This window comes from Triticum aestivum, chromosome 5A, assembly GCF_018294505.1.
Source record: "Triticum aestivum cultivar Chinese Spring chromosome 5A, IWGSC CS RefSeq v2.1, whole genome shotgun sequence".
Classification (NCBI taxonomy): Eukaryota; Viridiplantae; Streptophyta; class Magnoliopsida; order Poales; family Poaceae; genus Triticum; species Triticum aestivum.
The window spans coordinates 332187945-332210858 of NC_057806.1; positions in this window are offsets into that span (position 1 = coordinate 332187945).

The following is a 22914-nucleotide window of genomic DNA, read 5'->3' on the forward strand; positions in this document are numbered from 1 at the left end:
TTCGGCGACTCCAATGAACGGCGGCGGCGGCGGCTCCGGCGATCGTCGTCGTCGTCGGCGGGGCAGCGGGGCGGCGGCGGCGCGGCGGCGGGGCTAGGGTTAGGGTTTGGGTGGGGCGCGGCTTGGGCTGTTCCCGGGCCTCGGGCGGCGCTACTTAAACCCCCGGCCAGGCGGAGTCCTGGCCGGTTACGGCCCAGAGTGGGTTGGACCCTTTTTTCTAAAAATAATTACACTAAAAAAACAAAAGGAATACTAAACAGACTCCAAAAATCCTGAAATATATTTTCCCCGGCTTCTAAAATCAAGCCGCACAGGATGAACATTTATTTGGGGCGTAAATGCAATTTTGAAAAACACACATTTTTCCTAAATCAAATAAAATAGCAAATAAAACCAAAATAAAATCTTATTTGATTTTTTATTAAATCCTCAATATTTCTTTATTTTGGGAAATTCATTTTATTCCCTCTCTCATATTTTGATAATAGAAATAATTGAAGATAAAATAAATAAAATCAAATGATCCTATTTTTTCAAAATTTGAGAAAACTCAAATATGAAAATAACGAATCCCCAACTCTCTCCGAGGGTCCTTGAGTTGCGTAGAATTTCTAGGATCAAGCAAAATGCAATAAAATATGATATGCAAATGATGATCTAGTGTATAACATTCCAAATTGAAAATTTGGGATGTTACAACCTACCCCCCTTAAGATGAATCTCACCCTCGAGATTCGGGTTGGCTAGAAAATAGGTGAGGGTGGTCCTTCAGCAATTGTTCCTCTCGCTCCCAGGTGGCTTCATCCTCCGTGTGGTGGCTCCACTGAACTATGCAAAACTTGATAACCTTGCCGCGGGTGATTCAATTGGCATACTCTAGAATGTTAACTGGTTTCTCCTCATAGGTCAAATCACTGTCCAACTGAATAGCTTCCAGTGGCACTGTATCTCTCAGCGGTATATCAGCCATCTCTGCGTGGCACTTCTTCAACTGGGAAACATGGAACATGTCGTGAACTCCTGACAATCCTTCAGGCAATTCCAACCTATAGGCTACTTCCTCCATACGCTCCAAAACTTTGTATGGGCCTACAAAACGTGGCACTAACTTTCCCTTAACTCCTCAAAGTGAGATACTCAAAGATAAACTCGGTCTCCGACTATGTAAACTGTCTCCTTGCGTTTAGAATCTGCGTAGCTCTTCTGCCTGGATTGAGCTACCTTGAGCCTACCGCGGATCAATTTCAATTTCTGTTCAGACTCCTTAATCAGATCCGGTCCAAACAACTGGCGGTCTCCAACTTCATCCCACGACAAAGGGGTCCTGTACCTCCTTCCATACAAGGATTCGAAAGGGGCCATCTTCAAACTGGATTGATAACTGTTGTTATAAGAGAACTCTGCATATGGCAAATTCTCGTCCCAACTAGATCCATAATCTAGCGCACAAGCTCTTAGCATATCCTCCAAAATCTGGTTGACTCTCTCGGTCTGTCCATATGTCTGCGGATGGAAAGCTGTACTGAACTCTAGCCTGGTACCCAAAGTTTCATGCAACTGATTCCAGAACTTTGAGGTAAATTGGGTTCCTATATCTGATACAATGCTCCTTGGAACTCCATCCAGACATACGATTCTGGTCATGTATATCTTTGCTAACTTTGCACTGGTATAGGTAGTCTTCACTGGGATGAAATGAGCTACCTTTGTCAAACGATCGACTACAACCCAAATCGAGTCATAGCCTGAACGAGTTCTGGGCAATCCTGTAATAAAATCCGTGCCTAACTTATCCCACTTCCATTCGGGTATCGGCAATGGCTGTAGCAATCCTGCTGGCTTCTAATGCTCTGCCTTTACTCTCTGGCATACAACACAAACTGCTACATACTCCGCAATATCCTTCTTCATTCCGGTCCACCAGAAAGTATCCTTCAAATCCAAATACATCTTGGTATTTCCTGGGTGAATCGAATATGGTGAATCATGGGCCTCTTGCAGAATTAACTTCCTGATCTCCGGGTTATTAGGCACATAAACATGGTCTTCGAACCATAAGGTATCATGCTCATCCTCACGAAATCCTTTAGCTTTTCCCTTGCTCATTTTCTCCTTAATAGAAGCAATCTCCTTGCCAGTCTTCTGGGCGTCTCTGATCTTATCCATCAAAGTAGACTGAATGTCCAATCCTGCTACATAGCCTCTTGGTACTATTTCCAAACATAGCTCACGAAGGTTTTCGGCTAACTCCCTTGGTAAATCTCCCATCATTAAGGTGTTAACATGACTTTTACGGCTCAACGCGTCGGCTACTATGTTAGCCTTCCCGGGGTGATAATGCAATCTCATATCATAATCCTTGATGAGCTCCAACCATCTCCTTTGCCTGAGATTCAACTCCTTCTGCGTGAAAATATACTTCAAACTCTTGTGATCCGTGTACACCTCACAATGGTTTCCAATGAGAAAGTGTCTCCAGGTTTTCAATGCATGCACTACGACTACTAACTACAAATCATGCGTGGCATAATTTAACTCATGAGGCTTAAGCTGTCGTGAGGCATAGGAAACAACTCTTCCTTCCTGCATAAGAACTGCTCCAAGTCCTCGACGTGAAGCGTCACAATACACCTCATAATCCTTGGTCTGATCTGGTAAAATCAACACGGGTGATGTAACCAAACGTTACTTCAACTCCTGGAAACTGGCCTCACATTCCTCAGTCCATATGAACTTGGTATCCTTCTTCAACAACTCTGTCATAGGCTTTGCAATCTTTGAGAAATTTTCAATAAATCTCCGGTAGTATCCTGCAAGTCCAAGAAAACTCTGGATCTCTCCACTGTTGTTGGGGCTTCCCAATTTGTCACAGTATCAACCTTAGTGGGATCTACTGCTATACCTTCTCCAGATATAACATGTCCGAGAAATCCAACTTCCTTCAACCAAAACTTGCATTTGCTAAATTTGGCATATAACTGATGTTCTCTGAGCTTACCGAGTACCAAACGCAAATGCTCCTTATGCTCCTCTTCGTTCTTCGAGTATACCAGGATATCATCAATGAACACCATGACAAACTTATCCAAAAACTCCATGAATACTTTGTTCATCATGTTCATAAAATATGCAGGTGCGTTAGTCAGACCAAATGACATAACGGTATACTCGTACAGCCCATACCTGGTGGTAAAAGCCGTCTTAGGTATATCCTATTCTCGAATCTTCAACTGATGGTATCCTGATCGCACATCAATCTTGGAAAATACCTTAGCTCCTTGCAATCGATCAAACAGATCATTGATCATTGGTAGTGGGTATTTGTTCTTGATGGTTACTTCATTCAATCCTCGATAATCAACAATCATCCTTAACGATCCATCCTTCTTTTCCACTAGAAGCACTGGCGATCCCCAAGGCGAAGAACTTGGGTGAATATATCCTTTATCCAGTAACTCCTTAATCTACTTCTTAATCTCCACCAAATCCTTTGCGGGCATCCTATATGGTCTCTTTGATATTGGCCCTATACCTGGCAAAAGCTCAATCAAAAACTCAATATCTCTATCCGGTGGCATGCCTGGCAATTCTTCTGGAAATACATCAAGGAAATCCTTCACTACTAGTGCTTCCTCCTGCACAACTCCTGTTAGACAATTTACTTGAGTCCTCTTCGGCACATGCTAGGATACATACTTGATCCTTCTCCCTTCTGGGGTGGTAAGCAAAATCGACTTACTGGCGCAATCGATGTTTCCTCCATACATCGATAGCCAATCCATACCCAGAATTACATCCAATCCTTGTGATTCCAAAATGATTAAATCCGAGGGAAACACATGCGTACCTATACTCGATGGCACTTGAAAACATCCTTGGCTAGCCATATACTCTGCTCCTGGTGAGCTTACTAACATAGGTGTTCTAAGAACTTTGGTGGGCAGGTTATACTTATCAACAAATCCCCTTGATATGTATGAATGCGATGCACCAGTATCAAAAAGAATGAATGCAGTAAATGACTTAACCAAAAACTTACCAATTACTGCATCCGGTTGCTCTTCAACCTCCTCCACGTTAACGTGGTTCACCTGTCCCCTGTTAAAAGGGTTCGGCTTCTTCCCAGAGCTTCCATTGCCATTTCCATTCTGGGATTCAGGACATTGATTTGCATAATGTCCGGTCTTCTGGCACTTGAAACAAGTGACTTGGCTCAGGTCTCTCTTGGCTAGGGTTGATGGGTTGGTGCGGTTCTTGCCATTGCTTCCTCCATTCCCATTACCATTCTTGGTGCCATTATGATTGTGCGAGCTACCTCCTCCATGGGTATGCTGAAAATGTCCTCCCGGTCTAGGGGTAAAACATGGCTTCTGCTGAGCTCCTGAATTGTACTTCCCTTGTCCATACTTCCTCTTGCGGGTCTCAATCTGCTGCTGCTTCCCTTCAATCATAAGAGCACGATCTACCAACTCCTGGTAGTTGTTGAAGGTTGCTACCATCAACTGAATGCTCAACTCATCATTCAATCCTTCTAGAAACTTCTCCTGCTTAGCTACATCCGTAGCAACGTCATCTAGGGCATAATGTGCTAACTTACTAAAGTCCTCCACATACTGGCCAGCTGTCCTTCCTCCTTGGCGCAAGTTGCGAAACTCTCGCTTCTTCATGGCCATAGCTCCTGCTGAAACATGGGCAGTACGGAAAGCCTGCTAAAACTGGTCCCATGTGACAGCGTCGACATGGAAAGTGACTGTGAAATTCTCCCACCATGATGATGTGGGTCCTTCAAGCTGATGTGCGGCAAACTTCACCTTTTCCGCATCTGTGCATCCTGATGTGGTCAACTCCCTTGCTATTTTGCAGAGCCAATCATCTGCTACTATCGGCTCGGTGCTACTGGAGAACACCGGCGGATTCAGCCTAAGAAAACGGGCTAAGTGATCAACAGGTGGTGGTGGTGGGTTGTTGTTGTTGTTCCCCTGATTCTGATTCTGGACTAGCAACTGCATCAATGTGTTCTGATGCTGGATCAACTGGGTGAGCTCCGGTGGGAAGGTAAATCCGGGGTCACGTCTCGGAGGCATCTGAGGGTGTTAGAAAATATGAGATTTAAGGATAGAGGGGGTCTAAATAGAAAACACTACCCATATGCACATGAGGCAAAAGCAAACAATTCACTTCATTCAATCAATCAAACAAGGGCATACAATCGATCTAACTATCGCAAAAGTGCTCGGACTACTATATTTACATTGTGGACTACTACTACTGATGGGGTGGTCTACTAGAAATATTCTTCGGTTGCAGACTCCATGATATCTGCTCCAGCTTCATCAACATAGTCATTATCGCTATCATCTGGATCTGAGTCGGTGTCGTCGATGATGATGTAGTCTTCCGGGCAAATCTCCTTGGGTTCTTCGTCTTCTTCTACTGGTGTAGGGCCTCCCATAAATATTCCAATCTTCTTGATCAGATCGTCATTCTTCTCCACTAATACTTCAATTTCCTCTTCATAATCTTCACGCGTAGCTTTGATTTCTTCCTCCAGTTCCTTGACTCTTGTCCTCGCCTTCTTCAGATCTATCATGTCGGCGCACATCTGGTTCTCCTGGCGTCAAATGTGCTGGTTTAACTCCTGGATAAAATCTGTAATTGATCTATCCTTCCTAGTGCATATCATCTCCCAGTGCTCATGTCGGCGCCCACAAATCTGGTAGATAGTATCTTTGAGATCATTGCGGTAAACTTCTCCAATGCGTCCCATGGCGATGTGAGCTGCCATGCTCTTTCCTAGATTCCAAGTTGGTGCATCAAAAGAAAACTCTATGGGCTTAGTGACTGGCATGAACGTCCTTCCTGGAACTTGAACTTGAATCATCCAGCGCTCTTCTTCAGGTAGAGTGGAGTTGTAGGTTCCGGTGAAGCTTGGTACTCCTATGTTCAGGTATCTAGTGACTTCCTTCAGGTGACGTCCAAAGGATGTATCTTCATCCGGTTGCATGAACTTGTTCTTTGCATCTGCCATCCTAAAAGAGTAGAAAAGATGAGAAGTCAGAATGAGAAGAGAGTGAGCAGTGATCTAGGTCTTTTAGCTTAGTGGTCGTGTCCTATAGTCAGCGTGTGCTCTGATACCATCTTGTAGCGACCAGACCTCAAACGGTCCAATCTCTATGCTCAGGTGTCATCCCTGGATCAGTAATGCTGACACCACATAGTACTTGAACGATTTATAACAGAGTAGCAATCACACACTTATTACATCGAGAGTCTCAAAGGAGAACTTATTACAATAAATATGGCTTAAGTCCATCTAATAACGATAACAGCGGAAGGCTTGGAAGATAAGTGAGTCCATCAACTCCAACGACATCACTGAGTATAGAACCACGACCTAAAGGCACCTTAATGTCATCTGAAAAGTCTGCAACATTAACGTTGCAGCCCGAAACGGGTCAGCACATGGAATATGCTGGCAAAGTAACACATAGAGAGTATGAAAGAATAAGACTATACTACATGCATATTTGGCTGGTGGAAAGCTCTATGGTTACATTTTTGCGTAGAGCCAATTTTTCCCTACTGCAAAGGAATAAATTTTATTTAACTATCATGGTAGTTGTTAAACATTGAGCATGGTTGACAGCATTCTCAATCCCAATTAAACATCATCATTAAACAAAACCCAACAAAATTTATTTTAGAGTAACCTGATGAGATTCACATGATAATCCAAGTACTAGATACTCAAGATGTCCATAACCGGGGACACGGCTAACCATGATTAGTTTATACACTCTGTAGAGGTTTGCGCACTTTTCCCCACAAGACTCGATCTCCTCCGTTGGGATTCTCTCACTACATGGTGTTTGAGAAATGGATGACCGAGACATAGTCTTTCAGAAGCGCTAGCACCTTACGATCGGGTAGACCGTTACACCTACTTTCCCCTACATCTTCTAGTCTACCACTATAAGAGTTCACACGACTTAATCAACTATGCTAGAGCCCATAGTAGCTTGTGGCTGCACACGGAAGTTTCTAGCATGAATAATCTCATGATCCCTTTGAGCCTGGGTGGCGGTCCAAAAAAACAGGCAATCGCTGGAATACCCAGGTGCCTCAATCCACCCAGATGTGTATTTAAGTTGCCACCTTAGATAAACCATTAATTTAACAATCTCACATCTGTCATGGATACACTCACCCAATCCATGTCTACTAGCATAGCATGGCATAATAAGCAAACGTAGAAGTAACTCCCAAAGGTTTGATAATAACAGGTAATAGGTACTACCTCAACTACTTCCCAAACCCACAATTTAATTAGATCCTAATCATGCAATGTGTGAGGATTGATCTAATGCAATAAAACTGGGTAATTGGAAGTATGATCAAAGTGTTACTTGTCTTGCTGATGATCCACAAAACCTAGCGATTCGAAGTAGCAAGCGGCGCACTCCGGGTACTCTATCGCAAACAAACAAGCATACAATAAGTACTCAACTAATGCACAGGTAAAACTCAAATAAGAGATCTAACCAGAAAGTTCAACTTAAGAACTCCGGTTGGCAAAAAGAATCAAATCGAACGAAGCAATGAAAGACGAACGGCAAAAGAAACAAGCTTCGTTTACTATTCTGGATCTAGGGCAATTTTTACAGTGGCAAAACTTGTTTGAGTTGGTTAAACGGAAAGAGGGTTTCAAGACAAAACTCCAGGCGCTTGAATCGCTTGATTCCGATAAACGAGCGAAAAGTTATACTAGAACGAAAAACGGATCAGGAATCGCGATCTGAAAAATCGCGGATTTAATCCGAGAAAAAGAAAATGTTAATGAACGGACGTTCGTTAACTGGATCTACTCGAAGAACGTGTTCGTTAAAACAAACGAGCGAATGCTCGCTAATTAAATAAACCGGAAAAACCGATCTATTTAAAAAACAAACTAACTAAAACCGAACGAAACCGACGGAAAACCGAATGGTTTATGAAAAAAACCGGCGGCGGCGAGGTCTACCTCCGGCGACTCCGGCGAACGGCGGCGGGGCAGCGGGGCGGCAGCGTCGGAGCGGCGGCGGCGCGGGTGGCGCGGGGGCGGCGCGAGGGCGGCGGCGGGGCTAGGGTTTGGGCGGGGCGCGGCTTGGGTTGTTCCCGGGCCTCGGGCGGCGCTACTTAAACCCCCGGCCAGGCGGAGTCCTGGCCGGTTACGGCCCAGAGTCGGTTCGGACCCTTTTTTTAAATAATTACGCTCAGATAAAAAGGAATACTAAACAGACTCCAAAAATCCCTAAATAAATTGTCCCCGGCTTATAAAATCATGCCGCACAAGATGAACATTTATTTGGGACCTAAATGCAATTTTGAAAAATGCGCATTTTTCCTAAATCAAATAAAATAGCAAATAAAAGCAAAATAAAATATTATTTGATTTTTTTATTAAATCCTCAATATTTCTTTATTTTGGGAAAGTCATTTTATTCCCTCTCTCATATTTTGATAATAGAAATAATTAAAGATAAAATAAATAAAATCAAGTGATCCTATTTTTTTCAAAATTTGAGAAAACTCAAACGAAATCCCCAACTCTCTCCGAGGGTCCTTGAGTTGCGTAGAATTTCTAGGAAAAAATGCAATAAAATATGATATGCAAATGATGATCTAGTGTATAACATTCCAAATTGAAAATTTGGGATGTTACATAGTTTCACATAACAGCAAAAGAAAAAGGTTTTAATGATTTAAGACATTACTTCTGGGATGACCCACACCTTTATAAAGAAGGGATAGATGGTGTTATTAGACGTTGTATACCTGAGCATGAATAGGAACAAATCCTACGCAAGTGTCACTCCGAAGCTTATGGAGGACACCATGCTGGAGATAGAACTGCACATAAGGTATTGCAATCCGGTTTTATTGGCCTACTCTCTTTAAGGATGCCCATAAGTTTGTCTTATCTTGTGATGAATGTCAAAGAATTGGTAATATTAGTAGACATCAAGAATTGCCTATGAATTATTCACTCATTATTGAACCATTTGATGTTTGGGGCTTCGATTATATGGGACTGTTTCCTTCCTCTAATGGGTATACACATATTTTAGTTGTTGTTGATTACGTTACTAAGTGGGTAGAAGCTATTCCAACTAGTAGTGCTGATCATAACACCTCTATTAAGATGCTTAAAGAAGTTATTTTTCCGAGGTTTGGAGTCCCTAGATATTTAATGACTGATGGTGGTTCACATTTTCTTCATGGTGCCTTTCGTAAAATGTTTGCTAACTATGATGTTAATCATAGAATTGCATCTCCATGTCACCCGCAGTCTAGTGGTCAAGTAGAATTGAGTAACAGAGAGAAAAAATTAATTTTGCAAAAGACTGTTAATAGATCTAGAAAGAATTGGTCCAAGAAACTTGATGATGCATTATGGGCTTATAGAACTGCATATAAAAATCATATGGGTATGTCTTCGTATAAAATGGTTTATGGAAAAGCATGTCACTTACCTCTTGAATTAGAACATAAGGCATATTGGGCCATCAAAGAGCTTAATTATGATTTCAAACTTTCCAGTGAAAAGAGGTTATTTGACATTAGCTCACTTGATGAATGGAGAACCCAGGCCTATGAGAATGCCAAACTGTTTAAAGAAAAAGTTAAAAGATGGCATGACAAAAGGATACAAAAGCGTGAGTTTAATGTAGGTGATTATGTGTTGCTATTCAACTCTCGTTTAAGATTTTTTTGCAGGCAAACTTCTCTCTAAATGGGAAGGTCCTTACATTATCGAGGAGGTCTATCGTTCCTGTGCCATAAAAATCAACAACTTCGAAGGCACAAATCCGAAGGTGGTGAACGGTCAAAGAATCAAACATTATATATCAGGTAATCCCATAAATGTTGAAACCAATGTTATTGAAACCGTAACCCCAGAGGAATACATAAGAGACACTTTCCAGAATGTTTCAGACTCCGAAAAGGAATAGGTATGTGGTACGGTAAGTAAACCGACTCCAAAACAGTTCTAATGGCAATTTTTCTCCATTTTGGAATATTTAAGAAAAGAGGAAAATAAGAAGTAGTCCGGGAAGGACACGAGGTGTCCACGAGGGTGGAGGGCACGCCCCCTGCCTCGTGGGCACCTCGTGCGCTCTCCGGACTCCGTTTTCTTGCACGATACTTCTTCTAGTCGGTAAAATTCATTATATAATCTCCTGAAGGTTTTGATCTCCGTATCATGCAAAAATCTCCTGTTTTTGATTTGAGTTGTTTCCTGCGAGTGTTGTCAAGGCCAAGCATCATGTCATCTCCCTCCTCCTCCAACAATGGGGGCAACGATGCTTGGGTAATGAAGATAGAGCTGAAGAGGGAAGAACCCGGAGAGATCAACAAGGATGATGGGATCAAGAAGGCCATGGGGGATCAAGTTCCGGCAGTAGCAGAAGAAGACATCCTTCAACCTCAACACAACCTCTTTACCCCAATGGAGATTGAAGCTTTCAAGATGATTGAGTTAGCTCGCATTCAAAACAAGTATCTCACAAGTGAAAATAATTTGTTGAAGGAGCATATCATCACACTCAAGGGCATTATCCGCAAATTGGAGGATCTCTTACGCTCGATGTGCAACTACCCATCATCACCAACACCTTCTTCACCAACATAGAAGAACTGAGCCTCGGGTATGGGCACTCCCCTTGGCAACTACCAAGCTTGGGGGAGTGCCCCGGTATCATATCGCTATCACTTTTATCTTTACCATTTTTCTTAGTTCGATCATTTTAATAATATCTTGATCTAGTAGAATAAAGTTTTAGTATGATCTACGTGTGTGTTTTGCTTTATGATCTTCCTATGTAATCGAGTTTGTGAGCTATATATAATAAAGATTAGTGTTGAGTCAAGGGCTTGATTATTTTTCTATGATCTTGAGGGAATAAAATAAAAGAGAAGAAATAAAAAGAAATAAAGAGATCATATGGATCTTATGGAGAGTAATGAGCTCACATATAAAGATTATGATGAATAAAAGTTGTTGAGAGTTGACAAACATAGTTTTGGTCATCGTTGCAATTAATAGGAAGTAATAAAGAAAGAGAGGTTTTCACATATAAATATACTATCTTGGACATCTTTTATAATTGTGAGCACTCATTAAAGTATGATATGCTAAAGAATTGACATTGGATAAGGAAGACAATGTAATGGGTTATGTTTTCTTACATCCGAGATAAATTATATTGTCATGGATCATCCAACATGTTGAGCTTGCCTTTCCCTCTCTTGCTAGCCAATTTCTTTGCACAAAGTAGAGATACTACTTGTGCTTCCAAATATCCCTAAACCCAGTTTTGCCATGAGAGTTCACCATATCTACCTATGGCTTGAGTAAGATCCATCAAGTAAGTTGTCATCATTGCAAGCAATAAGAATTGCCCTCTAAATATGTATGACTTATTAGTGTGGAGAAAATAAGCTTTATAAGATTTTGTGATGTGGAAGAAATAAAAGCGACGGACTGCATAATAAAGGTCCATATCACAAGTTGCAATATAAAGTGACGTTCTTTTGCATTAAGATTTCGTGCATCCAACCATAAAAGCACATGACAACCTCTGCTTCCCTCTGCGAAGGGCCCATCTTTTATTCTTGTCTTTTACTTCATGCAAAGAGTCATGGTGATCTTCACCTTTCCTTTTTACATTTTATCCTTTGGCAAGCACAATGTGTTGGAGAGATCCTGATATATATGGCTAATTGGATGTGGGTTTTCATGAACTATTATTGTTGACATTACCCTTGAGGTAAAATCTTGGGAGGCAAAACTATAAGCCCCGGTCTTTCTCTGTGTCCGACTAAAACTTCATAACCATAAATATCGCGTGAGTGTTAGCAATTATGAAAGACTAAAAGATGGTTGAGTATGTGGACTTGCTGAGAAGCTCTTATATTGACTCTTTCCTATGTTATGATAAATTGCAATTGCTTCAATGACTAAGATTATAGTTTGTTAGTTTTCAATGAAGTTTCTGATTCATACTTGAGTATGTGAATGAATTGTTACTTTAGCATGGGAGATCGTATGACAATATATATATATATATATATATATATATATATATATGTTGCTGTTCAAAGAATGATCATGATGCCCTCATGTCCGTATTTTATTTTATCGACACCTCTATCTCTAAACATGTGGACATATTTTTCGATATTGGCTTTCTCTTGAGGACAAGCGAGGTCTAAGCTTGGGGGAGTTGATACATCCATTTTGCATCATGTTTTATATCGATATTTATTGCATTATGGGTTGTCATTACACGTTATGTCACAATACTTATGCCTATTCTCTCTTATTTTACAAGGTTTACATGAAGAGGGAGAATGCCGGGAGCTGGAATTCTGGGCTGGAAAAGGAGCAAATATTAGAGACCTATTCTGCACAGCTCCAAAAGTCCTGAAACTTCATGGAAGTTATTTTTGGAATTGATAAAAAATACTGGCGAAAGAATCCACCAGAGGGGCCCACACCCTGGCCACGAGGGTGGGGGGCGTGCCCCCTGCCTCGTGGGCCCCCTGACAGGCCTCCGGTGCCCATCTTCTTCTATATGAAGTCTTTCGTAGAGAAAAAAATCACAAGCAAGCTTTCAGGAAGAAACTCCGCCGCCACGAGGCAGAACCTTGGCGAAACCAATCTAGGGCTCCGGCTGAGCTGTTCTATTGGGGAAACTTCCCTCCGAGAGGGGGAAATCATCACCATCGTCATCACCAATGACCCTCTCACCGGGAGGGGGTCAATCTCCATCAACATGTTCACCAGCACCATCTCATCTCAAACCCTAGTTCATCTCTTGTATCCAATCTTTATATCCAAACCTCAGATTGGTACCTGTGGGTTGCTAGTAGTGTTGATTACTCCTTGTAGTTGATGCTAGTTGGTTTACTTGGTGGAAGATCATATGTTCAGATCCATTATGCATATTAATACCCCTCTGATTATGAACATGAATATGCTTTGTGATTAGTTACGTTTGTTCCTGAGGACATGGGAGAAGTCTTGCTATAAGTAGTCATGTGAATTTGTATTCGTTCGATATTTTGATGAGATGTATGTTGTCATCCCTCTAGTGGTGTCATGTGAACGTTGACTACATGACACTTCACCATTGTTTGGGCCTAGAGGGAGGCATTGGGAAGTAATAAGTAGATGATGGGTTGCTAGAGTGACAGAAGCTTAAACCCTAGTGTATGTGTTGCTTCGTAAGGGGCTGATTTGGATCCATATGTTTCATGCTATGGTTAGGTTTACCTTAATACTTGTGTTGTAGTTGCGGATTCTTGCAATGGGGGTTAATCATAAGTGGGATGCTTGTCCAATTAAGGAAAGTACCCAAGCACCGGTCCACCCACATATCAGATTATCAAAGTACCGAACGCGAATCATATGAACGCGATGAAAACTAGCTTGACGATAATTACCATTTGTCCTCGGGAGCGCTTTCCTTCATATAAGAGTTTGTCCAGGCTTGTCCTTTGCTACAAAAAGGATTGGGCCATCTTGCTGCACCTTATTACTTTTATTACTTGCTACTCGTTACAAATTACCTTATCACAAAATATCTGTTACCGATAATTTCAGTGCTTGCACAGAATACCTTACTGAAAACTGCTTATCATTTCCTTCTGCTCCTTGTTGGGTTCGACACACTTATCGAAAAGGCTACGATATATCCCCTACACTTGTGGGTCATCAACAAATAGTGGAGGGGCGCCGCGATCTCTGGACACAATCAGGTTGATGCAGCGGCCTGGGGCGGAGTTGTTGAAGAAGGTCGACGGCGGCGGCGGAGCTCGTGCTGCAGTGGTCGGCGCGAGGAAGACGGAAAGGAAGAGGTAGGGGCAAGGGTAAAAGTGAAATAGAGGGCCCATGTCCCTATTTATAAGGAGGTAAAAGATGGCATGCATGGAAATCGAGGGGGTAAAATGATTATGTTAACATCGCAAGCGCCTCGATTCTCGGAATGCTCATTAAGATATGGATCCGTTGAGATATCCCGGGCCTTGTGCGGAATTAATGCACATGATGTCATGGAGGGTTACAATGATTCTGCTGTGTGACATCATGGTGGGTTATAGTAGACTGGTGAAGAATCGGCAATGACACATTTTGCTAAGTTAAAGACTAGAGATTGATATGAACAAGTTCGAATCAACCTAGGGCCTAATGTTGGGGATATGGCTCCGAGGTATGACCCGCCCAGGAGGGGCCGGGTTATACCATTGGCAACTTATTGTGAAGAAGGCCCAAGAGGTCAAATAAGATCTAGGGATGGCGGTTCATAAAACAACCTCATTGGAGGCCCAAAACCCGGAGGTGATCCAAGATCCAAATGTGTGAGCCGCTTGTTAGATAACTTGCTTTGTAAGGCAGGTTTAGTTAGAAACCAAGCCAGCCACATTGTGTGATATGGACGGGACTCTGGAAGCCGCCGACGTCAACCTATATATAAAGGTGAGATCCGGCGGCGGGTTAACTCAAAAAACAAGTAATCGAGAACTAGGTCAAGCGTATTCGCTCCCTTGTAATCAAAACTCAAGCAATAAAACTAGAGGCAGGACGTAGGCTTTTACCTCGTTGAGAGGGGCCGAACTTGGGTAAATTCCTCATGTCCTTTGTCCTATTCAACCACTTTAAGCTAACCTAGTGCGATGGCTCCACGCCTAAGTTCTTTCACTAGGGCATCTGCCGTGACAAATCCACGACAGAAACCGTTTAGATTTTGATCGGTGTGAATAGGTTTTCAATTAAATATAGCGTGATAGTAATTTGGAATGTGACGGGACACAAGCTCAAAATTTATTGACGGTTCTAATTTCTAAGCACGACACTATTCCCAGATTGCGTAACGTGGGCTTGTGTTCTCGGTTGCGTATGTGACGTTTGCTCCATAGGGTGCACCGCAATAGGCGATGTCAGCACACGTCTTGTTCCATCAACCATGCATGCTCGTTATTACCATCGCACATGCTTCTTTTAATTAGAATGTGTGCCCGTCTAGAGCACACACATTGATTTATCTAACTGTTTTTGTTTGTTGTGGCTAATAGCAAATAGTTCATCTGTGTGAAGTGTATGCTGTCAATCGCAGACACCTTGATCTGGCTGACCGTTTCTATTGTGTTGCCTAATCGCAAACAGTTCATCTGTGTGAAGTGTATGCTGTCAATCACAAACACGTTGATCTGGCTGACTGTTTCTGTTGTGTTTTCTAATCACAAACAGTTAATCTGAGTGAACTGTATGCCGCATATCGCACACACCTTCATCTGGCTGCCCATTTATGTTGTTCTGCCTCATCACAAACAGTTCATTCGAGTGAAACGTATGCTCTGCATCGGACACACAACTAAAATCTGAACCGTGTTTAATGTATCCGCCATCGCAAACATTTTGCGTCATTTTTAACGGTTTTATTACATCACCTTTTGTGATTAATGCATCGCGCACAGTTTTGTCGAAGGGTCTCTGATTGTAGTGTCGCGTTAGCAGCATCCTGCAGTAGTGTCTTGCTTATCACATATGATGCATTTCATTCACTTTATCATTTGTCCAAGCTTTGATCTATATGTTGTCATTAATTACCAAAAAGGGGGAGATTGAAAGTGCAACAAATCCCCAGATGGTTTTGGTAATTCATAACAACATATAGTTCATTGAACTAATATCCATTCAACATAAATATTTCAGGAAGTTCAATGAATGGCATGCCATGGACTAGAGATGTGGACCCTTCAAAATGCTAAGGAAATGTATTGGAAAAAGCTCAAGACTCTCCATCTTTATTTTAATGATCCAAGATCACATTGAGTCCATAGGAAAGCCAATACTATTAAAAGGGGATGAGGTGTTGCTTAATGGCTTGCTTGCTCAAATGCTTAGTGATATTGCTCCAAAACCCTCAAGCACTTTCTCCATTCAAATATGTCAAAACTCTAAACTCCAACTCGGCCCCACCGATTCTTCCTACCCGGTTCTGCCGAGTTCATATGACATAGATGCTGACAAAAACCCTAGCTAACAGTTCGGTCACCGATACGGGTCTCAGTCTCACCGAGATGGCCTTGCCAACGCTCTGTGACATGTTGCATTTATTTCGGTCTCACCGAATTATGCAATCGTTCTCACCGATTTGGCTTGACATACTCTCTATTGCCTTATTGCTTCACTTCGGTTTCACCGAGTTGATGCAATCGGTGCCATCGAGATAATGTTTGCCCTAAAGCCCTATCACATCGATCTCACCGAGTTGTTCCAGTCGGTCCCACCGAGATTTCTAGTGTTCACATTTTGAACTAATCGGTGCCACCGAGTTTAATCATTCGGTCTCACCGAGATTGGTCAAATGTGTGTAAGGGCTGGATTTTGTGTGGAGGCTATATATACCCCTCCACCCCTTCTCCACATGCGAGAGAGCCACTAGAACGTGCCTACACTTCCACCATACATTTTCTGAGAGAGAGCCACCTACTCATGTGTTGAGATCAAGATATACCAATCCTACCACAAGAATCTTGATTTCCAGCCTTCCCCAAGTTGCTTTCCACTCAAATCAGCTTTCCGCCATATCCAAATAAGTGAGATAGAGTTGAGTGTTGGAGAGACTATCATTTGAAGCACAAGAGCAAGGAGTTCATCATCAACACACCATCTATTACCTTTTGGAGAGTGGTGTCTCCTAGATTGGTTAGATGTCGCTTGGGAGCCTCCATCAAGATGTGGAGTTGAACCAAGAACTTTGTAAGGGCAAGGAGATCGCCTGCTTCATGAAGATCTACCCGAGTGAGGCAAGTCCTTCGTGGGCGATGGCCATGGTGGGATAGACAAGGTTGCTTCTTCGTGGATCCTTCATGGGTGGATCCCTCCGTGGACTCGCGCATCAGTTACCCTTCGTGGATTGAAGTCTCTATCAACGTGGACATACGATAGCACCACCTATTGGAACCACACCAAAAATCTTCGTGTCTCCATTATGTTTGCACTCTCCAAACTCTTCCCTTTACTTTCATATGCAATGTTTTAGTTTCCGCTGCTATACTCTTATAATTGCATGTGTAGGTTGATTGCTTGACTTGTGCTAATTGCTAAAATCTGCCCACAACTAAAATTGGGAAAATGTTAGATTTTTTTGGTCAAGTAGTCTAATCATCCCCCTCTAGACATACTTTTGATCCTACAGCGGGATGTACCAAGGTCACACCGAAGAGGCCACCATCATATTGGAAGCAGTCACATCACATGACTCGTGGATTTGGTATGCTTTCTTTGAAATGTTTGGTTTTCACAGCGACATCAATGTGCTTCAGCGATCTCCCGTGTTCAGGATACTTTGTAATGGGGAATTTTCATCATGCAACTACACTGTCAGTAGCCGCGACTACAACATGGGGTATTATCTTGCCGACCGTATCTATTCTCAGTGGGCGGCATTTGTGAAGACCATATCTGCTCCCATGGCAATAAACAAAGTCACTTTGCAACAATGCAAAAGGCAGCTAGGAGGGATGTGAAGAGGACATTTCGAGTGCTCCAAGCTTGTTGGATAATTGTTCCTGGAGCTGCAATGATATGAGAATCAGAGACTTTGTGGCAGCTGATGACATGCCGTGTCATTTTGCATAATATGATTACCAAGGACGAGGATGGTGGGTAGCCCAAACCAATGATTTTGAGACGCCTGAAGAACAAGTCCACATCCCGAAACAACAAGATGCAAACCAACTTACATTTTTTTGCATATGCATAAATTCAGAATCTTCGAGATCATTAGGGGCACACCGTAGCTACTCAGTAATCTCGTGGAGCATATGTGGACCCACAATAAAAACCGAAGAGCTAATATTTCAATTATGCACTTAAAATAAATATTATATTCAAACTATATATTTTTGGTACGTGTATGATGGGCATGCATGGATCCGCATGAATTTGAGAGTTTGAATTTGAGACGTGTGACTGTTAGGCAAGGGATTGTCTAGTGCCGTCCGCGGGCCTGTCCGAGCGTGCCCGCGGACATATAGGGGCCAAGATTTGTCAAGTCCGACTTTAGATGCTATAAAACCCACGATTTTATTGGTCGCTATTACCAAGTTTTAAAAATTAAAACTTAATAAAATTAACTCTTTAAGATGTATTTAGAATGAATCTTATTTGAGAGTTCTCACCACCAGAAACATGAATATACAAACAAAAATTAATTTAAACTTCTAGTTCAAAAATAGAAAAATCAAAAATCAAAAGCCTAAAGAAAATGATGATGCGTGCTACTACCTTCGTCCTGCTTTATTGGTCCCTATAGTATTTTGTGCTAAACTTGACCATAGATTTATCTAAAATAATAATAATACATGTCATAAAAATTATATAATTGGATTTGTATTTTCAAGTGATATTATTTTTGTTACATGCATTAATATTTTATTAGTTAAATCTAAGATTAAAATTTAACACAAAATACGAAGGGACCAATAAACCATGAATGAAGGCAGTAGTACAAATCCTCTGCCAAGAAAACCTCCACCTCGGTCCTCGTAGAAGCAAAAGATCTCTCCGTAGTTGGCCATTAGGTTGGTCATAGTGGGGAGTAACTTATACTAGTGTCATGCATATGACACTAGTCTAAGTTACTACATTCATAGTGCAAAGTAACATAGTAGTATTGTCATAGATGGCTTCATGTATTAGCTTGTCGACTCATCTTGTATTGGGAAATGCTATGTTACAGTAACATATTATGTTACTACTTCTCATTAAGTACTTACCATATAAGTAAAAAATTCTTGAAGTACGCTATGTTACTCGCTAAGTTACTCCCACTATGACTAGCCTTAAACACCCCATGCTGCTATTGATCACGCACGCCGGCGCACACTTCGAATCGAAGCAACCTCCTGCTCCACCTCGTCCTCACAGCTCTCCTTCCTCTCGGGACTGCCGCTTGCTTGCTACACTGTTCTTGTGTGAGAGGCGCCAGCACCATGCCGAAACTCCCTTCATCGCGGCTGCCGCTTGCTTGCTCCGCCACTTGTGTGTGAGGGAAAAGCTAAAGCGGAGCCCCCCCTAGGCGCAATGCCGCGGACGCGTGATGCGGGGGAGATGGATTTGGGTGACATTGTGATCTCCTGGTCGACCCAGGACATCATCAACGATGAACTCTACAAAGGGCAGGTGCTCAGCTCAATGGATCCCTTGATAGTGCGAGTGAGCATCCTCTTCCTGTTTTTTAATCCGTGCGTGCGTTCGAGCTGCATCCAGGCATCCAGACATGCTTAGGTTTCCCTGATTGATGAGTCGCTTGTAGCACATCGTCGTTTCACCGCTTGTTGGGCGGGCCACCCAAGTGGGTCATTTCGACCGCTTGGTCTGGGCGTGGCGAAGATTTTTCTAGGGTTTGGAATGGGTTCAATCGGCATGGCACTCAGGAAATCACGCGTGCCTGTAATTCATTCGAGCCAGCTAATAAATATACTATGGATTCAGAATACGATGACTATGTTGACAAAAAATGATATGCCAACTTTAATAATATATGGCTGCATGCATCACCCTGATGATGGGGGGTCGGCTCACCTACAGGGATCCCTGCAGGAAATACTGAGTAGGGCCAATAATAGACCGCCATGTGTCCGTGTGGTCCAACTTCGGCGCTCGTCTCTCCTTCGACCAGGTGCACATTGCGCTTGCATACGACGTCCTCGCCGAGATGACGGTCCACACTAGTCTCTCTTTTGCAAAGGAAGTCGTCGAGCGCTGTTGCTATGCGGCATATGTGTTGGTGCCGTTTGCCTCCATCCATGCCGATTTTGATGCAGCCACTATCGACATCCTAGCATATGCATCGGTTGGAGTCATCTCCAGCGTTGACGTGAGAACCAGCCATGCTGCAGTGGTACAATGTTCTCCATGTCATCGAGATTGAAAGGCTCATTCAACTAACTAGCCCCCTCGAATAACCATCTGCTCCAAACTACTTGCTCACATTTTATTCGATTGGTTGTGTCAACTCTCATTCAGAAAACTCAATTCCCATTATTAACTGAAAAACAAGAAGAACACATGCTCCTTTCAAAAGAAGAAGAAGAACGTATGCTGAAAACACAGGAGATGGCATGACACTTGGTATCGTGTGATGCAGAGAGCCCATCGCATCGTGGAGGTTGTCGGGGAGCAAGACAACGTAGATGGCAGGGTCCGCTAGGGCACCGGAGTTGCCGAAGTCGCGGAGGTTAGTGACTAGGGCGAGACGAGCGCGGCCATCTAGTGGCGCCACTATGCCAGAGACCCAGGAATCATGGAGGAGGAGCACTGCCCGGACGGTGGCGGAGCTCTGCTCAGCCGGACACGCTGCTCACGTCGGTGTTCCAGTGCGTCGCATGTCGCTGGTGGCTGGACTCCTTCATGCTCGCCCCATTGCCCCCGTGCGATCTTCTCGTATCAAATTAAATCCATCTTAATTAGAGAAGTTGGCCCACACGGACATGTGGTGGTCTAATATTGGCCCTGCACAGTATTTCCTGCAGGTGAGCCAAACCCGAGGTCGGGGTTATCCTCCTTTTTTAAAAAAATCTTCCAAATATACCGGTGTTTCAGAATACTTTAGATAACACTATTATGAGATATTAAGTTCTGAAAGAATGTTGGGAGATTTTAGGTCTGTAAGTAATGCCACCTAATATTATGATGCCATTTAGTTGTATTAATTTACTCAGAAGTTAAAATGCTAGAGACATGTCATATGGTAGCCAAGAGCCTCAGCTCTATATTTGGCCGCACAGTTGGTCTCTTAGAGCATCTCCAGTCGTTGGCTCCTCCAGGAGGCATAAAAATCGTTGCCTGGGGGCGAGCCGGTGTTATAATCGGCACTGGGGGCGTTTGGGTACCCACCCGTCGCCCCCAGGCACCGATATCGGCACATTTTTGGCGCAAATGTGCCCGCTTTTCGACCCACTTTTGGTGAAAATGGCCTGATATCGGCGTAAATCGGCCCGATATCGGCGTGAGCCGGTGGTATAATCGGCGCTGGGGGCTTGAATTCTGAACATAATAAGTAATTTTTTTATCACATAGTTCATCACAGAAAATTTATAGCAATCAAATAGTTCAACAAATAGTTCAACAACAAATAGTTCAATACAAATTATATAGTTCAACAAATAAAACTCATATTTCATCACACGTCGAGCTAGGCGTCACCCTTGATGCGGGGGAGATGGATTTGGGCGACATTGTGCTCTCCTGGTCGACCCAGGACATCATCAACGATGACCTCTACAAAGGGCAGGTGCTCAGCTCAATCGATCCCTTGATAGTGCGAGTGAGCATCCTCTTCCTGTTTTTTAATCCGCGCGTGCGTGCAAGCTGCATCCAGGCGTCCAGACATGCTTAGGTTTCCCTGATTGATGAGTCGCTTGTAGCACATCGTCGTTTCACCGCTTGTTGGGCGGGCCATCCAAGTGGGTCATTTCGATCGCTTGGTCTGGGCGTGGCGAAGATTTTGCTAGGGTTTGGAATGGGTTCAATCGGCATGGCACTCAGGAAATCACGCGTGCCTGTAATTCATTCGAGCCAGCTAATAAATATACTATGGATTCGGAATACGAGGACTATGTTGACAAAAATGATACGCCAACTTTAATAATATATGGCTGCATGCATCACCCTGATGATGGGGGTTCGGCTCACCTACAGGGATCCCTGCAGGAAATACTGAGTAGGGCCAATAATAGACCGCCATGTGTCCGTGTGGGCCAACTTCGGTGCTGGTCTCTCCTTCGACCAGGTGCACGTTGCGCTTGCATATGACGTCCTCACCAAGATGACGGTCCACACTAGTCTCTCTTTCACAAAGGATGTCGTTGAGCGTTGTTGCTATGCGGCATATGTGTTGGTGCCGTTTGCCTCCATCCATGCCGATTTTGATGCAACCACTATCGACATCCTAGCATATGCATCGGTTGGAGTCATCTCCAGCATTGACGTGAGAACCAGCCATGCTGCAGTGGTACAACGTTCTCCATGTCACGAGATTGAAAGGCTCATTCAACTAACTAGCCCCCTCGAATAACCATCTGCTCCAAACTACTTGCTCACATTTTATTCGATTGGTTGTGTCAACTCTCATTCACAAAACTCAATTCCCATTATTAACTGAAAAACAAGAAGAACACATGCTCCTTTAAAAGAAGAAGAAGAACGTATGCTGAAAGACACAGGAGATGGCATGACACTTGGTACCGTGTGATGCAGAGAGCCCATCGCATCGTGGAGGTTGTTGGGGAGCAAGACAACGCAGATGGCAGGGTCCGCTGGGGCGCCGGAGTCGGCGAAGTCGCGGAGGTCAGGGACCAGGGCGCGACGAGCGTGGCCATCTGGTGGTGCCACTATGCCAGAGACCCAGGAATCATGGAGGAGGAGCACTGCCCGGACGGTGGCGGAGCTCTGCTCAGCCGGACACGCTGCTCACGTCGGTGTTCCAGTGCGTCGCATGTCGCCGATGGCTGGACTCCTTCATGCTCGCCTCATTGACCCCGTGCGATCTTCTCGTATCAAATTAAATCCATATTAATTAGAGAAGTTGGCCCACACGGACATGTGGTGGTCTAATATTGGCCCTGCACCGTATTTCTTGCAGGTGAGCCGAACCCGAGGTCGGGGTTATCCTCCTTTTTAGAAAAAATTCTTCCAAATATACCGGTGTTTCAGAATACTTTAGATAACACTATTATGAGATATTAAGTTCTGAAAGAATGTTGGGAGATGTTAGGTCTGTAAGTAATGCCACCTAATATTATGATGCCATTTAGTTGTATTAATTTACTTAGAAGTTAAAATGCTAGAGACATGTCATA